At 41.8% G+C, this 15103-nt stretch overlaps 1 pseudogene; it reads right to left on the reverse strand.

Moving 5' to 3' along the window:
- Positions 1-14321: 14321 nt before the first annotated feature.
- LOC111383272 overlaps positions 14322-15103 on the reverse strand; it is a 6164-nt pseudogene continuing 5382 nt past the window's right edge.

The following is a 15103-nucleotide window of genomic DNA, read 5'->3' on the forward strand; positions in this document are numbered from 1 at the left end:
GGTAAATTGTGCAGATGGCCTAGAGGACGTGGGAAAGCTCATCGACCCAAGCCCCCTTCGAGGTGTCAAGCTTCCTTTTCAGGGTTTGCTTGGTGATTTTGTTTACTGCCTCAACTTGCCCATTTGCTTGGGGTGATGAGGCGTTGAGAAGTCCTTCTTTATCCCCAGTTCATCACATAAGTCTCGAATCTTCTTGTTGTCGAACTGTTTCCCATTGTCAGACACTAAGGAGTGGAGAATGTCGAACCTACAAATGATGTTTTTCTAGACGAATTTGTAGTATTCGCCTTAGTGATCTTGGCAAGAGGTTCAGCCTCGACCCACTTGATGAAGTAGTCAATGGCGACTAGAAGTAACCTTGTCGAAGTACTTTGTGTGCGAGAGCCATTCATTCGAAATGATTTCCGCAGATTCCCTCATGGATCTCCTGAGTATATATGTGGCTTCTTCCCCTCCTACACATCGGAGAAGTAGTGAAGCAAAGCCTCTTTTGTAGAGGACATCCTCTTGTAGGATGAAGTGTGTAGCCCTTCTTCTTAACTTCTTCGTCTCGCTTCTTGAAGTTGGTAGTGATTGATCCTTAAGATAGGGCATGATGGGTTGCATCCATAATAGGGTACTTTCTATCCATAACAACTCTTCACTTCCGGATATGGAGGGCTTCGACAAGCATTGAATGGGGACAATATTTAGTAACTCTGAATCTTTGTTGCTGGCCAACTTTGACATAGCGTCTGTATGAGTATTCTCGAGGCGTGGGACTTGGATCAGTTCGAACCTTTCAAAATGAGGAACTAGGTCTAGAACCAATTTTAAATATGCAACAATGCTACTATCTTTGGCCGCAAAGTTTTCGTTGACTTGACTCACCACAAGTTGAGAGTCGCTGCTTGCCAGGAGCCTTTTGACCTGCATTTCTTTCGCAAGTCTAAGGCCTGCTAAAAGGGCCTCATATTCAGAAGCTTGTTTGAGGCTTTGAAGTCGAACCTTACTGTGCAATTTAGATTGTGGCCTTTTGGGCTTTCCAAGACGATCCCTACTCCGGAGCCAGTTTCTCCTGAGGATCCATCCACGAATAGGTACCATGTTGAGGGCTCGGCTGGTTCCATTATCGCCTCCATTTCTTGGGCTTTGGAAAATTTAGTCACAAAATCTGCAAGGGCTTAGCCTTGATGGCATGTCGGGGTCGGAACAGTAGAGCGAACTCACTGAGCTCGATTACCCATTTTAGCAAGCGACCCGAAGCGTCCGTTCTCTGCAGCACCTGCTTTAATGGGAAGTTGGTGAAAATTTCAATTGAATGGGCCTAGAATACGACCTCAGTTTCCTTTATGTTGTGATAAGGGCGAGTGCTAGTTTCTACATGTCTGGGTAGCGTGTTTTTGCTGGGAGTAGTGCTTTGCAGACATAGTATACCAACAACTGGTGCTCATTTTCTTTTCTGACTAGGACTGCGCTGAACGCATCGTCCGAGATCGCCAAGTACAGCAGTAGTGATTTTTGTGGTTCAGGTTTGGATAACAGAGACGCCTCTCCTAGGTGCTTCTTCAGCACTTGGAAGGCTTTCTCGCACTCACTGGTCCGTTGGAACTTCTTTCATTGCTTCAACACTTTGAAGAAGGGTAGGCTCTTATCAGCGGCCCTGAAGATAAAGCGACTGAGTGCGGCTATCCGACCATTGAGGCTTTGGACCTCCTTTGGCTTCTGAGGTGACCTCATTCCTAGTAAGGCGCCAATCTTTACCAAATTTGCTTCGATTCCCCTTTGGTTCACAATGTATCCCAAAAACTGACCCGAAGCCACGCCGAAGGTGCGTTTGAGAGGGTTCAACTTCATTTTATATTTTCTAAGAATCTGAAAGGTCTGGTCGAGGTGACTTACGTATTCGTTCACCTGGAGGCTTTTAACTAGCATGTCGCGTAGACTTCCATAATTTTGCCAATGAGTTCGACAAACATCATGTTTACCAGCCTCTGATATGTAGCTCCAACATTTTTCAATCCGAATGACATGAGTTTGTAGCAGTACAATCCTATGTCTGTGATGAACGACGTGGCCTCCTCATCAGGTTAGAACATGGGTATCTAGTTGTACCCTGAGTACACATCCATGAAACTCAAGAGTTCATGTCCAGCAGTGGAATCCACAAGTTGGCTATCCTCGACAGTGGGAAGCTATCTTTAGGGCATGTTTTGTTCAAGTTTGTGAAGTCTATGCATACCCTCCATTTTTCGCTAGGCTTCTTCACAAGGACCGGGTTGGATATCCACTTCGGATAGATGGTTTCTCTATGAAGCCAATGTGGCTAAGCTTGTTGATTTCGTCTTTGAGCACCTCGTACCGCTCTGGGTTGAGGGCTCGCCTTTTCTGTCAATGTGGGGAACATGAGGAGTTGATGTTAAGCTGATGGCAAATGATCCTTGGGTCTATTCCCACTGTCTTCGTGCTTCCAAGCGAAGACATCCAAGTTCCTTCTCAGGAAGCTTATCATTTCTTCTTTCGTTTCGGGGGACAGTGTCTTTCCAATTCACAAGACCTGATTGGGGTCCTCTGGATTGACGGAGAAAGTTTCAAGTTCTTCCATTGGGGTCGCATTCGATTCTGAGTCAGTTATTCAGGGGGTCTAACTCATCAAAAGGGTGCCCTTCTTCAGGGGCCTCTTCTATGTCGACGACTTCCTCTTGTTCGGAGGTATGCCCTTATTCAAGGGTGTCGAGCATTTTCACGTCCAAATCGGCTTTGTTCGTAACCTCTATTATGATCACGTTAACAGTGCGGGGCTCTGATTTTCGTAGAGAGTTTATGTAACATGCTCTAGAGCCTACCTAGTCGCCTTGGACTGTAGCAATTTCATGCTCAGTTGGAAACTTCATACACAAGTAATGGATGGATGTGAAAGCCCAAAGATCTTTCAAGAGGGGTCTGCCCAATACTCCGTGGTAGGCTGATCTGTGGTCTACTACCAAGAATTACATGAAATGTTGGGCCACTAGGGGAGCTAAACCCATCTCGACGGGCGGAGTAATTCGTCCTCGTGGGACGATGTTGTCTCCAGTAAATCCAAATAGTGGGTCGGTCATGGGGATTAACCCATATTCAATTTGTATTTTGTCGAAGGTAGAGTCAAACAGTATATTCACCGAGCTGCCATTGTCGACGATCATGCGCTTGAGTTCGTTTCTTACCATTACGGCTCTTACTACCAACGCATCACAATGGGGGTGGTGAACTTCTTGTGCATCATCTTGGGAGAAGGTAATCGGAGCTATCCTGTTGGCTTCTTGGGACTGGTTGACGATGTAAGTGAGCATTGGTGGATCATTTGCTTTCCTTGCGTAGTTCTTTTAGGCATTCCTAGTGTTGCCACCGATGTGAGGTCCCCTAATGATCGTATCGATTTCCCTGATGTTTTGGCCTCCAGAAAATGGGGCCTGATCTCTCTGTCTGGACTCTCCTTTGTCCCTCGATTCTCTTCTCCGGGGTGACTGGTCTCTATGCCTCCTCTCTCCCCTATTCGGGAAGGCGGATTTGCGAGGATGTTCGTCCCTCCTGAAGGGATGTGGGTTATTCCGATCCGAGCGGTCTGCATTCATTGGTGTCGTATCCATAGAGTTGGTGGAAGGTGCAGAACCTTGCCTCTTATAAGGGCCTATTTAACCGCTTCTTCTTCTTCTTCTTTCGATTATTGTCAGTACCTCCAGATGGTCCCGCCTCGGCATGGGCATTCTCGTATGTCAATACCGACACTGCATTTAGCATGGCAGAAACTAGTGCCTGTCCGACGTGGGAGCTATTGTATGCTCTGCTTGGGTCCATTGCTGGGTGACAAGGTACGCTGCAGGTCCTCGACCTACTTGCCTCTGAGGCGGAGGGAGTCTCCACGTGGTACGATTTTGGTGATCAATCATCTCTTCACTGACGATTTCAACTCTCATCATTTCTACCAGTTTGTCATAAGTGGTGAGATTCTTGCTGCGTACATCCCTCCAGAACAAAGTGTTCATGTTGAGGCTACCTTTCAAGGCTGAAAGGGCTTCTCTGTCAGTGACCTGTTCGCAGTATGTGATTTCGTCCGTAAACCTGGCGAATAGCTTTTCAGCGTTTCTCCAGGGGCTTGTCTCATATCTTGTAGGCGTTGCACTGGGGCCTCTTATTCTCTACATGAGAGGTACTGGTTGAAGAATGTCTTTTTCAGATCTGGCCAACTCATAATGCTCAGGAGAGGCAGTCTTTTGTACCACACTTCGGCGGCTCCAGCCAGGGTTATGTGGAAGGCTCTGCATTTCAAAACAGGTGAGGCTCCCCTGAGGCTCATCTGTGTCATGTACTTGATGAGGTGCTTTTTCGGGTCCCCCTTTCTTTCATACTTGGGAATTTTAGGGGGCATGAAATTCACAGGCATTGGGAAGCTTCGGATCTCCCTTGAGAAATGGAGGTTATCATCATCATCATCAATTTCATAAGATCGACACGGCCCTTTGGAGCCCTCATCATCTTGCATGTTCTGGGGAGGTAGAGGTGCTCCTCCTTGATTATCCCAATCAACTAAGTTCTTTCTCTTTTTTCTATTTCTAGGTGGAAGGGGTGCTTTTTCTTGCTCCTACTCTTGTCGAACTGATTTTTGCACTGTGCGAACCCTATTACTAAGGTCCTGCCCTATTCGATCAAAGATACTGACCGACCATGCTTCATATTCTGGTGGGAAGTTGTCCCCCAATTGTGGTTCTGCTGGTTGGCTCCCTTGCACATAGGATGTGACTTTCGTACCCACTTCTCTTTTGAGGGGGCGTTCTCTGTGTTGCCTCATATGGCCTCGAGAACGAGACGTAGGGACTTTATGAGCTGGGTAAGATCCTTGGGACATTTGGGAGGCCTGATTACCTCGGGCTTGCGTAAAGAATTCATGCATCGCCATATTCTGAGCCGTGATATCTCTAATGCCCGCAGCTATTTGAGTCATTCCTTTAGTGAGCATGGCCGTTCTTTCCCCTCGACGACGCCGATGATGGGGTCTTTGGTGAGTGTCATTGTTTCGGAGCACCTCTTCTTCAGAGGCGTCCATCCTGGGGTTTGCGTCCTTATTACTGGAACTCATCTTATCTACTCCTTTTTCAAGGGTGATAAGAATTTGGATTGTAATTCGACTTTGCTCTTTTTCAAGAACGTGCCCTTTTCAGGGTAAGTCAATGGCTTTCCGGTGGCTTTTTCAGTGGAGAATGTAGAATTTTGGACGGGAAGTTTCTCACAGAAGACGCTAATCTGTTGGCCTCACGAATTGGACCTCCTACGTGGCCAACCGATAGCTACTCCACGTGATCCTCCCTGTGCACAATCAACGCACGGTCGGATACACACGGTCGGAACCAGGGGGTGGCGGCGGCAGCATACACTCCGACGGTCAAGTTAGTATCCGGTGATCGGATAGTGCCCAGGTTGTGCAATAGAGTGGGGAGGAGAATATTTATTTTCTTGTTATGGGGAGCTAAGTTATAAAAGTTTCATTACCTTTACCTCTTGTCAAACCTTGGGTATTTATAGGTGAGGAGAACCGTTGGATGTGGGACACGTGTATGCATCTGAAGGTGTGAAGTGTCTGCTCATAGGCGTCAATCAGCCGCGTCTATAGAGTGGGCGTGTAATAACTTCTCCTGAGTTGAGTTGACATAAAGTTGGTACGTCAGATCAACTAGACCCATGGAGACGTCAAAACAATTAAACATTGGAGGCAAAGAGGTTCTTGACACAGATCTCTTTCTGAAAGTGGCGGCAGATCCACTGAAGGAGAACCTCGGAGTGCATTTTGCTTCGACGTCAAGGACACTTCGGTCGGTTCAGTAGAATTGTTTTGTGCCTCGCAGCGTACAGACATTGGTGGTGCAGTCACTTCGGAACCACTTCGGATTGGTGGTGGACACCTCGTATGATGCAGCGGTAGACTTTCCGAAGTGGTTCGGCTAGGGGAGTAACAGTCAGGATAACAATAATGAATACTATAGGGATAGACAGTTTTTATACACACAATTTTGACTAAACAAAAAATGATAATGGTAAAAGTGTCTATTAATGAACTAAGTATTATTGAAATGAAAGATTGAGGACTTGAGTACTACCACAGTCAAAGATTGGACACCTCTTGTGCTAGTTTCCCAGATTTATAAGTACATGCTTAGTAAAGTCAATTTATTTTTTATTTTTTTAAGTGTTTATAAGCTGTGAGTTATAGGAACCTGTTGATATGATTGGATAGTAAGTTGTGGATCTATTTAGTATGTTTGACAAATTGAAGAATTTTAAATGATTGATAAATCACTTGATTATTTTTATCACCAAAAAAAAAAAATACTTATTCATCCAAAAAAATGGAACTTTGGTGCACATGGTCAATAACATATAACCTTCGTCCATTTTTGGTCATCTAACCTTTAATATTCAACTGAGAAGTTTCAAATTTATGCCTTTAGGTGCTCAAATGGTCCTTTTGAATAGATTCCATCCAATTTTTGCACATGACTACCATTTTTCTTTTTTTCTTTCGAATTGCTAATAAAATGAAGGTGTGCACGTATAAAACTAACAATATAATTGGATGAAACCTATCCAAAACAATCATTTTGACACCTAAAGGCATAGGTTCAGAACATGTTAAGGATAAAAATCACACCAACAACCAAGAGAAAGGACCATTTGTGCTAAAATACCTAAATAAATAACTTATACATGTTAACACTTTAAGCTTAGTCAAACATGAAATGTAACGATAATTTTGTCGAAAAAACATATTATTCAAAAACACAAAAGTTTACTTTAACTTTCATTCAAAAATATCGCATAGGGTATAAATCCTCAATTTCATGAAATTTATTCACTTGCTTCGACTCAATCTGCATATCATGTAATCATTTTAACGTTTAAATACACATTTTTAATTAATTGGAGACATAACCTGCTCTAACTATCAACACCATCCAATGGTTGGATGCGAGTCATGAGATCATGCCTCAGTTGCGCCTTCGAACGCGTTCTCTTGCTGATAATTCATTGTTAAAAGAAATTATCAAAATAATCAAATTTTGGCTTTGTATTTACAAAAATGTCACTTTTTTTTGACATTGCAAGAATGTCAATTTTAGACATATTTGCCCTTAAAGCTAATTTTAAATACCCTACATGTCCTAATTAAATGAGATTTGACCAATCAAAGAAATCGTACGAAATTGTGCAAGAGTCTCAGAAGAAATTGAATTATTCAAGAAAAAAAGCAGAGCAAAAACCAAAATGTACGCTCCAATCCCCCATTCGAAGAACCAAAATGCCGTGAATGTTAAAGGAAAGCAAGAGAAAACGAAATCCCTAAATCCCTAAAACTCACTCCTCTCTGTGACTAAATCGACCATCGAAATCCCAAAATGCCGCGAACTCCTCTACCTCACCGAAAACGAAATCCCTAAAACTGTAAAACACACTCCTCTCTCGCCCGGTTCTGTATAGAGGCAGATTGCTTGGCATTGTATTGTCCAACTTTTACAAATCAAAATCCAAATTATTGAAGAACCCAAACCGCCAAACGACGTGACAACTACAAAGCGTGATCTTCTCACTGCTCCGATCTGTAGGTGTCGTCCGCCGACTCCCCAGCACTGTCCCTATGTACGTTAATCTGATTTCTGTGGTTGCGTTTGTGATTTTTGCCTTTTGTGAAAAGGATTTATGGGGTTTTCTTTTTGGTGTTTATTTGTGTTCGTTTTTAGATGTGTATGTTTATGGGTCTATGGTTTTTTGTGGATTGCAGGTGGTGATAAAAATTGAAATTGATTGCAGGGTTAGTGCCTCGAAAGTTCCTTTCCATACTTCCCCAGTCAGATGAGAACCGATATACAATTATTTCTTTCTTCATTTTAATTTCTTTTATTTTATCAAGCAAAATGGACATCAGAACATGTATAGTATGATAATTATTTTGAGAATATTCAAATTCCAGTTCAGTAAAGCATGTTTTGATGTAATGGTGCTTATAGTGAATGCTTGAAGAACCTAAATTGGATAAATAGAGGGAGAGTGTTTTTTTTTCTTTTTTTATGAATTTGTGTAGCATGATTTTGTTTAATGATTCAATTCACTCAATAATTTATATTGACTTTTATTGAGGCTTTATCCATTTTAATAATCCAATAGGGATATGCACCGTATGCTATGTGATGTACTATGGAATATAATGACTTAACAAATATGCTATGAAGATTGGCTATCAAGCTGTGTAAATCACATAAGTTGCTTTTGAATTTTGTAAGAATTTTCATCGTATCTACTACCAGTAAAGATGAAAATTTACACAATATTACTTGATGACATATGACCTGAATTCGAATCTTTTGCTGCTATAAAGTGATCATTGTTGCTAATATTGCTCAATATTAAGAGAAGTTTGTAGTTGAATGGAACTTTCACTTATTTAATACTTCTTAGATATCTTTCTAGCTTGATCATTTTCGGAAGTTATATGTTAGACTTTTCATTGTTTAAAGCTTAAACTTTATCTTGTTCTCATACAATACATACATTGCAATCACGTCCAATAGCATGTTCAAATTGTATGATTAGTTAATGACTGATAAGGAAAAGGTTAAATTGATACTCAATCACTAGTGGAGTATTTAGAGGGGATTAGATCTAACATTTGGTGCGGTCTCTTTTCTTTTACTACATCTTGTTTGGCCTCGATTTGCTTCATGTAGTTTCATCTTTGTTTTTGTCTTTCAAATTAGTTTTGACAATAGATATGGTGTTCAATGTGTTCCAAACAGAGGGTTTCGTGAAATATTAGAAAGAAAATAATAATTATCCTTCACATTTAAAATTTTTTATTTCAAGATTGTGAGTTGTGACGATGGAATTCTCAAAGTGTTGAATTGTGTCATTTCATAATTTTTACTCAACTCCTACTTCTTAGGTAAGCAAGGACTTGTGCTTACTTATTTATTAACATATAGGAAATGTTTGAAATATTGTCGGCTTATATGATTGCGTTGCAAGAATGTACCTTTGTCGGGTTATATTGACTTTTGCTAGCATTTAATGATATAATCAATTGCACAAGCGCACATAGTCATTATGTTGAAAATTTTCATTGTGAGATGATTGAAATGTTTTATTATTATCAATTTTACTGTTATGTTTTAAGTTAACAAGTTGACAATTGGTTTTGTAATACTCTTATAAATTTTGCATGTACGATACAATTTTTTTGGAGGGGGCCTAATTTATGGAGTTCGCCTTAGGCTCCTAAAATCACAGGACCGACACTGCTCTCTGTCGCTACATCGACCGTCGGCCAACTCCTCTCCCTTACGAAAATCTCTCCTACTTCTGGACATCGACGATATTGGAAGCGTTGGAGGAATCGCCCATCGCCTTTTGGATCTCATCTTCTGTGCAATTGCAAATCAACATTGTGTAAAAGGTATTACATTTTTTGAATTTCTCTTTGGAATTAATTTTGCAAGGAATGCAGCGCTTATTTATTCTTGTTGAATCATTGGGTTTATTTATTTATGTTTTCGAAGGTGTTATATTAATGTAACCATCAAATTTTGATGTCTGTTAATATGAATTAGGTTTTTTATTTTATTTTCTTCGGTCCCAGATTCCAATTTTGACTCGTGTGTGTTGGTTGCTGTTGGTTGTTTAGTAGTAGTATTTGATACTCGTTTTGTGTGAAGGAGAAATATTTGTCGTGGTAATTATTTACATGATATACGGCATCTCACATTGGGTTGTTGGTTGATGTAATGAAAATATTCTGTTGTGGACAGTGGGTGGTTGGCAATGGCAGTGGGTGAGAAATGTGGAAACTGAAGCCGTGCCCGATTAATTTTGTGTTTGATACAATAATTTTTTGGTCGTAAAATATTGTTAGTTAGGACAATGTTTATGGATATGGACAGGCATATATATGTTTTTTCAAATTGTTTACATTTATAGAGTACATGATTAGTTCCTTAATTTTATTGTCAACCCATCCTTTTGTGCTTAGGTTGTTATACTCTTCAACGGAGTTCACAGATTAGATTTTTTTAGAAGTTTGTAAATGGTTATTAGGTGAATTATACTTATGATGTGAACCCTTTTGCATGATGTACCTTAGAACTCATATGCTACATTTGCAATACGACACTGTAATGAGACATCCTATAGAAAGGGACTTAGAGGGTGTTTGTTTTCACTTGTAATTATTTTTTGACTGTTAGAGGGTTCGACGGACAGCGAACCCCGTGAAAGGAAACATGTGCGGGTCCAAGGGTCCAATAATTGATTAAAATGTCGTCCAAACGGCCATTTGCTATTCTCTTACCCCCAATAGTAGAGCAACACGTGAAAAATCAATCTGGCTCAAACTAAAAACTGAATACATATTCCATAAGCCCTCACAATTCACGGTGAGCAGTCACATCATTTGGTGTTTTCGATGTAGTTATATAGGGACAACTATTTTTGTTTGCTTGCCTTCTACTCGAACGGTCCATTTTTACTTGGTTGCTTCGATCTGTTTACATTTGTACCTGTTTGCTTGGCGATATTGATGACATTGTAGCATTAACATATACGTTTTCACCCTCATTGTGATTTTTGGAATGACTGGATTTTGACATGTTCTATATTTCGGTATAGGGCACCATGAATATGTAACACATATTTCTGTTCACAATGTAGCATTAACATCTAAGTTTTCAAGTGTTTTGTAATTTTTGGGACGGCTGGATTTCCGCTGTTATGTACCAAGTTTGTGTGTTGGGGCATTATGCATACGTATTACATGTGTCTATTGAAAACTGTCATTCCTGACATTTGGCTGCTGTATTTCTCGACATTTGGGTGAATCTCGATAGATGAACTATCATTCCTGACAATTAGCTGCAGGCATTCTCGACAGATGACAGATGACACTGTCCTGTCAGACGAGTGCAGTCATCTGTCAACACAGGCTTCGGTGACAGTGTCTCGACACATAACTGTGCATTTCGAAATAACATGTCTGTCGAACATTCATATCTCATTACCGCACGTATTTTCGCACATTCAAAATATTTTTAGTAACATTTTTTTCGATCAACATTGCATGCACAATTCGACATAACATGTGTGTCGCAGTTTGGATAGATGATATGTTCTTATACGTTTCTCGTATTACTTGTTCTGATTGATGTGGTTGTATGCTCTTCGAAAGTACGCTTGTTCTTTGAAATATTCATTTGTTGACTGTTGTTGATTTATGGTCTGACCATTACCGTTTCATCTGTAGAATACATGGAATTTCAATTTTGGGTGACCAAGAATGCACAGTTGCACGCGCGCATCTCCCAACGCAGCAACCTGAAGTACATTAAAATGGTGATCGAGCACTTTGACGATCGACTGCGGGCTGACTTTCGCAACTCCTGCCTCGAGTTTCTTGTTGACGTTCCAGAGATCCAGTTTTTCGCTCAACTAATCCAGGCACTTGTGTGTCGAGGCATCCGTTGCGATAAGGCGCACAAGTTGTGGTTTAATGTGGAGGGCTACCTTACCCAGTTTGGACTGCAAGAGTATGCTACAGTCATTGGACTGCATGCTGGCTCGTTTTCGGAGGGCCATCGGTATACAAAAGTATTGGAGAAGAGGAGGCTGAAGGAAAAGTATTTCAAATCGCTAGAGAAGATTTCATGTGCCCAGTTGGAAAAGACCTTCGTCCACACGTCGACACCCCGGGCAGATAGATACAAGCTCGGGCTTGCTCTAATTGTGGAAGGAGTTATCACTGCTTGGACAATAATATTGGCATTGATGAGGACACGCTTTCCCTCGTCGACGACTTGGAGCTATTTTTTTCCTACCCCTGGGCTAAAGTGGGATATAGGCGTTTGTTAAAGGGGTACTTGGCTACGTAAAATGAGCAATGCAAAGATGAAGAACGAGAAGGACATCAGTTATACAATTCACGGATTTCCGATCGCCATGCAGGTAAGAACAACATTACGTTTATGTTTTTTGTTTGTAAGTATTCGAACAGTTTTCTACATTCTTTGGATGGATACTTACGTGACAAATTTTTTCTTTCTGTCCGGACAAATTTGGGCATATGAGGCCATGCCCAAACTCGACGAACGCTTCGGTCAGTGGGTGGGTGAACGATTGCCCCGACTTCTGTGCTGGACCTCTACCAAACAACCGCAGCAGCGTACGTACGATGCGCTCTTCAGAGACGTACAGGTCGTGGACATTTTTAATTTTCCTTTCAATTATTTTGTTTTTTTGGGAATACTATGCAATATATTTTAACTACCCGTTCTCCCCTATTTCTACAGCTGCATGTGCACGCCACACTGTGTCCCACGGAGGCTGAGCGTGATCTCTCATACATCGCCAGCTTGGTGCCGTTTCTCGATCGTCAGGTATAATATTTGGATGACCTCGCTAGGAGTGTTGTCGGGCCACAGTTCCATGAGGTGGCACCGGCCAGTGGGGGACATAACGATAGTGCTGCGGGTAACGGCCATAACGACGAGTCCAGTGCACGGGTCGAGGACAATGAGACATCCACGAGCGATAACCGTCGGACACCGAAGGGCAACGACGACGATGGGTCTAAGGCTGATGAGAGTGGAGACAGCAGTCGGGACACCTCCAGCAAGATCGGTGTTGGTGCATCGAGGACGACGATGATGCCTCAGGACGGCAGTCGGGTGCATTACCTACTCCAATGGGTGCCCCGTCCACATCTGGGCTTCAGGGTACGCGTGGTTGACCAACTGTGACTAGGGAAGATGTGGAGGGCATGTTGCTGGACTAGCGCATCCTCATCGAGATGAGGTTGCGGACCGTGAAGCTTGAAATCATTCAGCACGTGACCAAGGAGTTTGCCAGACTCAGGATTTTCATATCTACCTTGGTGCCCCCGTCCAGTGGCACCTCCACTTCCACTGTAGCTCACGTCGTGAATGAGCCAAACATTTGGGATGACCCCCACGAAGGTATGAGTTTGTTGTACTGCAACTTCCACTTACAACATAGCTACAGAGCTGTGCAATTTTTCCTATGCATTCGCTTACAAATTTATTTTTTTAATTACCAAATTACTTAGATGTAGATGGAGGAAACATGGACCTGTGCCCAGATGACTGTGACCGTCCTTCACCTGCCAAAAACTTGGAGATGAATGGTATGTCGGTTAGTTATGTGTAACACATATTTGTATTTGATGTCATCTCATCTCGTGATATGCAAATGTATTCAATTTCACTCTTTCAATAATTTTTTCTTTGTTTTCCAACTAGACGGGGAAGGCAGCGATGAACGGAGCTCACATGACGACGACCATGCAGAGGAGGGTGGAATGCAGGAGGTGAACGATACGTGCGTAATTTTTGTATTTGATGTCATCTCATCTCGTGATATGCAAATGTATTCAATTTCACTCCTTCAATAATTTTTTCTTTGTTTTCCAACTAGACAGGGAAGGCAACGACGAACAGAGCCCACATGACGACGACCATGCAAAAGAGGGTGAAATGTAGGAGGTCAACGGTACGTGCGTAATTTTTGTCAACTTCTGTGATTTGGGTTCTATTACCAATCACTTTCCCATCACGCAAATGATAATTCATAGATTGTGTTCGTCCATTTCACCCAATTTGCTTTCAACTAGACCCAGGAGAGACATTTTCCACGCTTCCCAGCGACGACAACGAGGAACCCCCATCGACCCATGACGTCACGGAGGTGGACGGTACGTACCTATTTTAAACGAGTCCATCTTATTCCACGACTATGTGGCCTCCTTCACACATAACTGTTTCACTAAAATTCTATAATTTTTTATATAGGCACCGCTACAGAGTTGCCGGCACAGGTCACCGTACCAGAAAAAGAAGGTAATGTGGGCAGCACAAACAGGCGACGATCGACTCGTGTTCGACATCCTGCACCACCTACTCAGACTCCATACACGAGGGGAAGGGCAAAGAGAGTAAAGAAATAAGTGAGTTCAAGTAGTCCGGTAAGGTGTGTTTTAGTACTAGATACGTTGTTCGTAACAAGGACATGCTTTTAATTTGGTTAGTTTTATGGGCGGATAGGTTTGTTCAGCCATATGCTACACTTTAAACTGTCTTATGTAGAGTACATATCATTTTGCGATAATAAATGTTTAGTGTAAGTATAAGATAGTATTGCCGGTCAATTTTTTGCATATGCGTTAACAAAATAATACATGTATTGTTCATGATATGTGAAAGGGTTGATCAACATCAGAACTAAAATGAATATATCATCATTCTTATACATCCCAGTCATAAGATTTTCCAAGATGAAGTGATGGTTTTTCCAGTCAGAGTCTTCACAAAAATCTGCATGCGTCCCCTCAACCTCAGCACCAAGTGTAGAGTTGACTCCTTCTGAATGTTATAGTTTGCTAATGTTTGACCGTCTTCAAGCTGTTTGCCAGCGAAGATCAGCCTCTGCTGGTCTGGTTGGATTCCCTTCTTGTCTTGAATTTTAGCTTTAACATTATCAATGGTGTCGGAGCTGTCACCTTCAAGGTTATTTTCTTCCCAGTAAGGGTTTTGACAAAAATCTACATGCCACCACGAAGCCTCAACACCAAGTGGAGTGTGGACTCCTTCTGAATGTTATAGTCAGCCAAACTACGGCAAACCTCAAGCTGTTTACCAGTGAAAATGAGCCCCTGTTGGTCTGGTGGGATGCCTTCCTTGTCTTGTATCTTGGCTTTAACATTATATTTATGGCATGTATTGTTTATGGCATATATTGTTTATGATATGTGAAAGGGTTGTTCATTTTTTGGTGATTAGATTGCGTGCACGTTTCCTATTCCATGGGTGAGTAATTTTTTTGGTTTGTACGTTGATTGGATGGATAGTTACGAACATTTTGTGCTGTGTCATTTTACTTTAGCACACACCTGATGCAGGTAGGCAGCAGATTCATTCGGAGGGTTGATTTTTGAGTTGATCATGTGCGTTGATCGAGGTGTGATGAGGAATTTCTGCAGAATTATCAAGAGTAAAGACCAAATGAAGGCTGAAGCTAAATCAAGAGGTGTAGTGATTAG

The sequence above is a fragment of the Olea europaea genome, unplaced genomic scaffold (assembly GCF_002742605.1).
Source record: "Olea europaea var. sylvestris unplaced genomic scaffold, O_europaea_v1 scaffold2650, whole genome shotgun sequence".
Taxonomy (NCBI): domain Eukaryota; kingdom Viridiplantae; phylum Streptophyta; class Magnoliopsida; order Lamiales; family Oleaceae; genus Olea; species Olea europaea.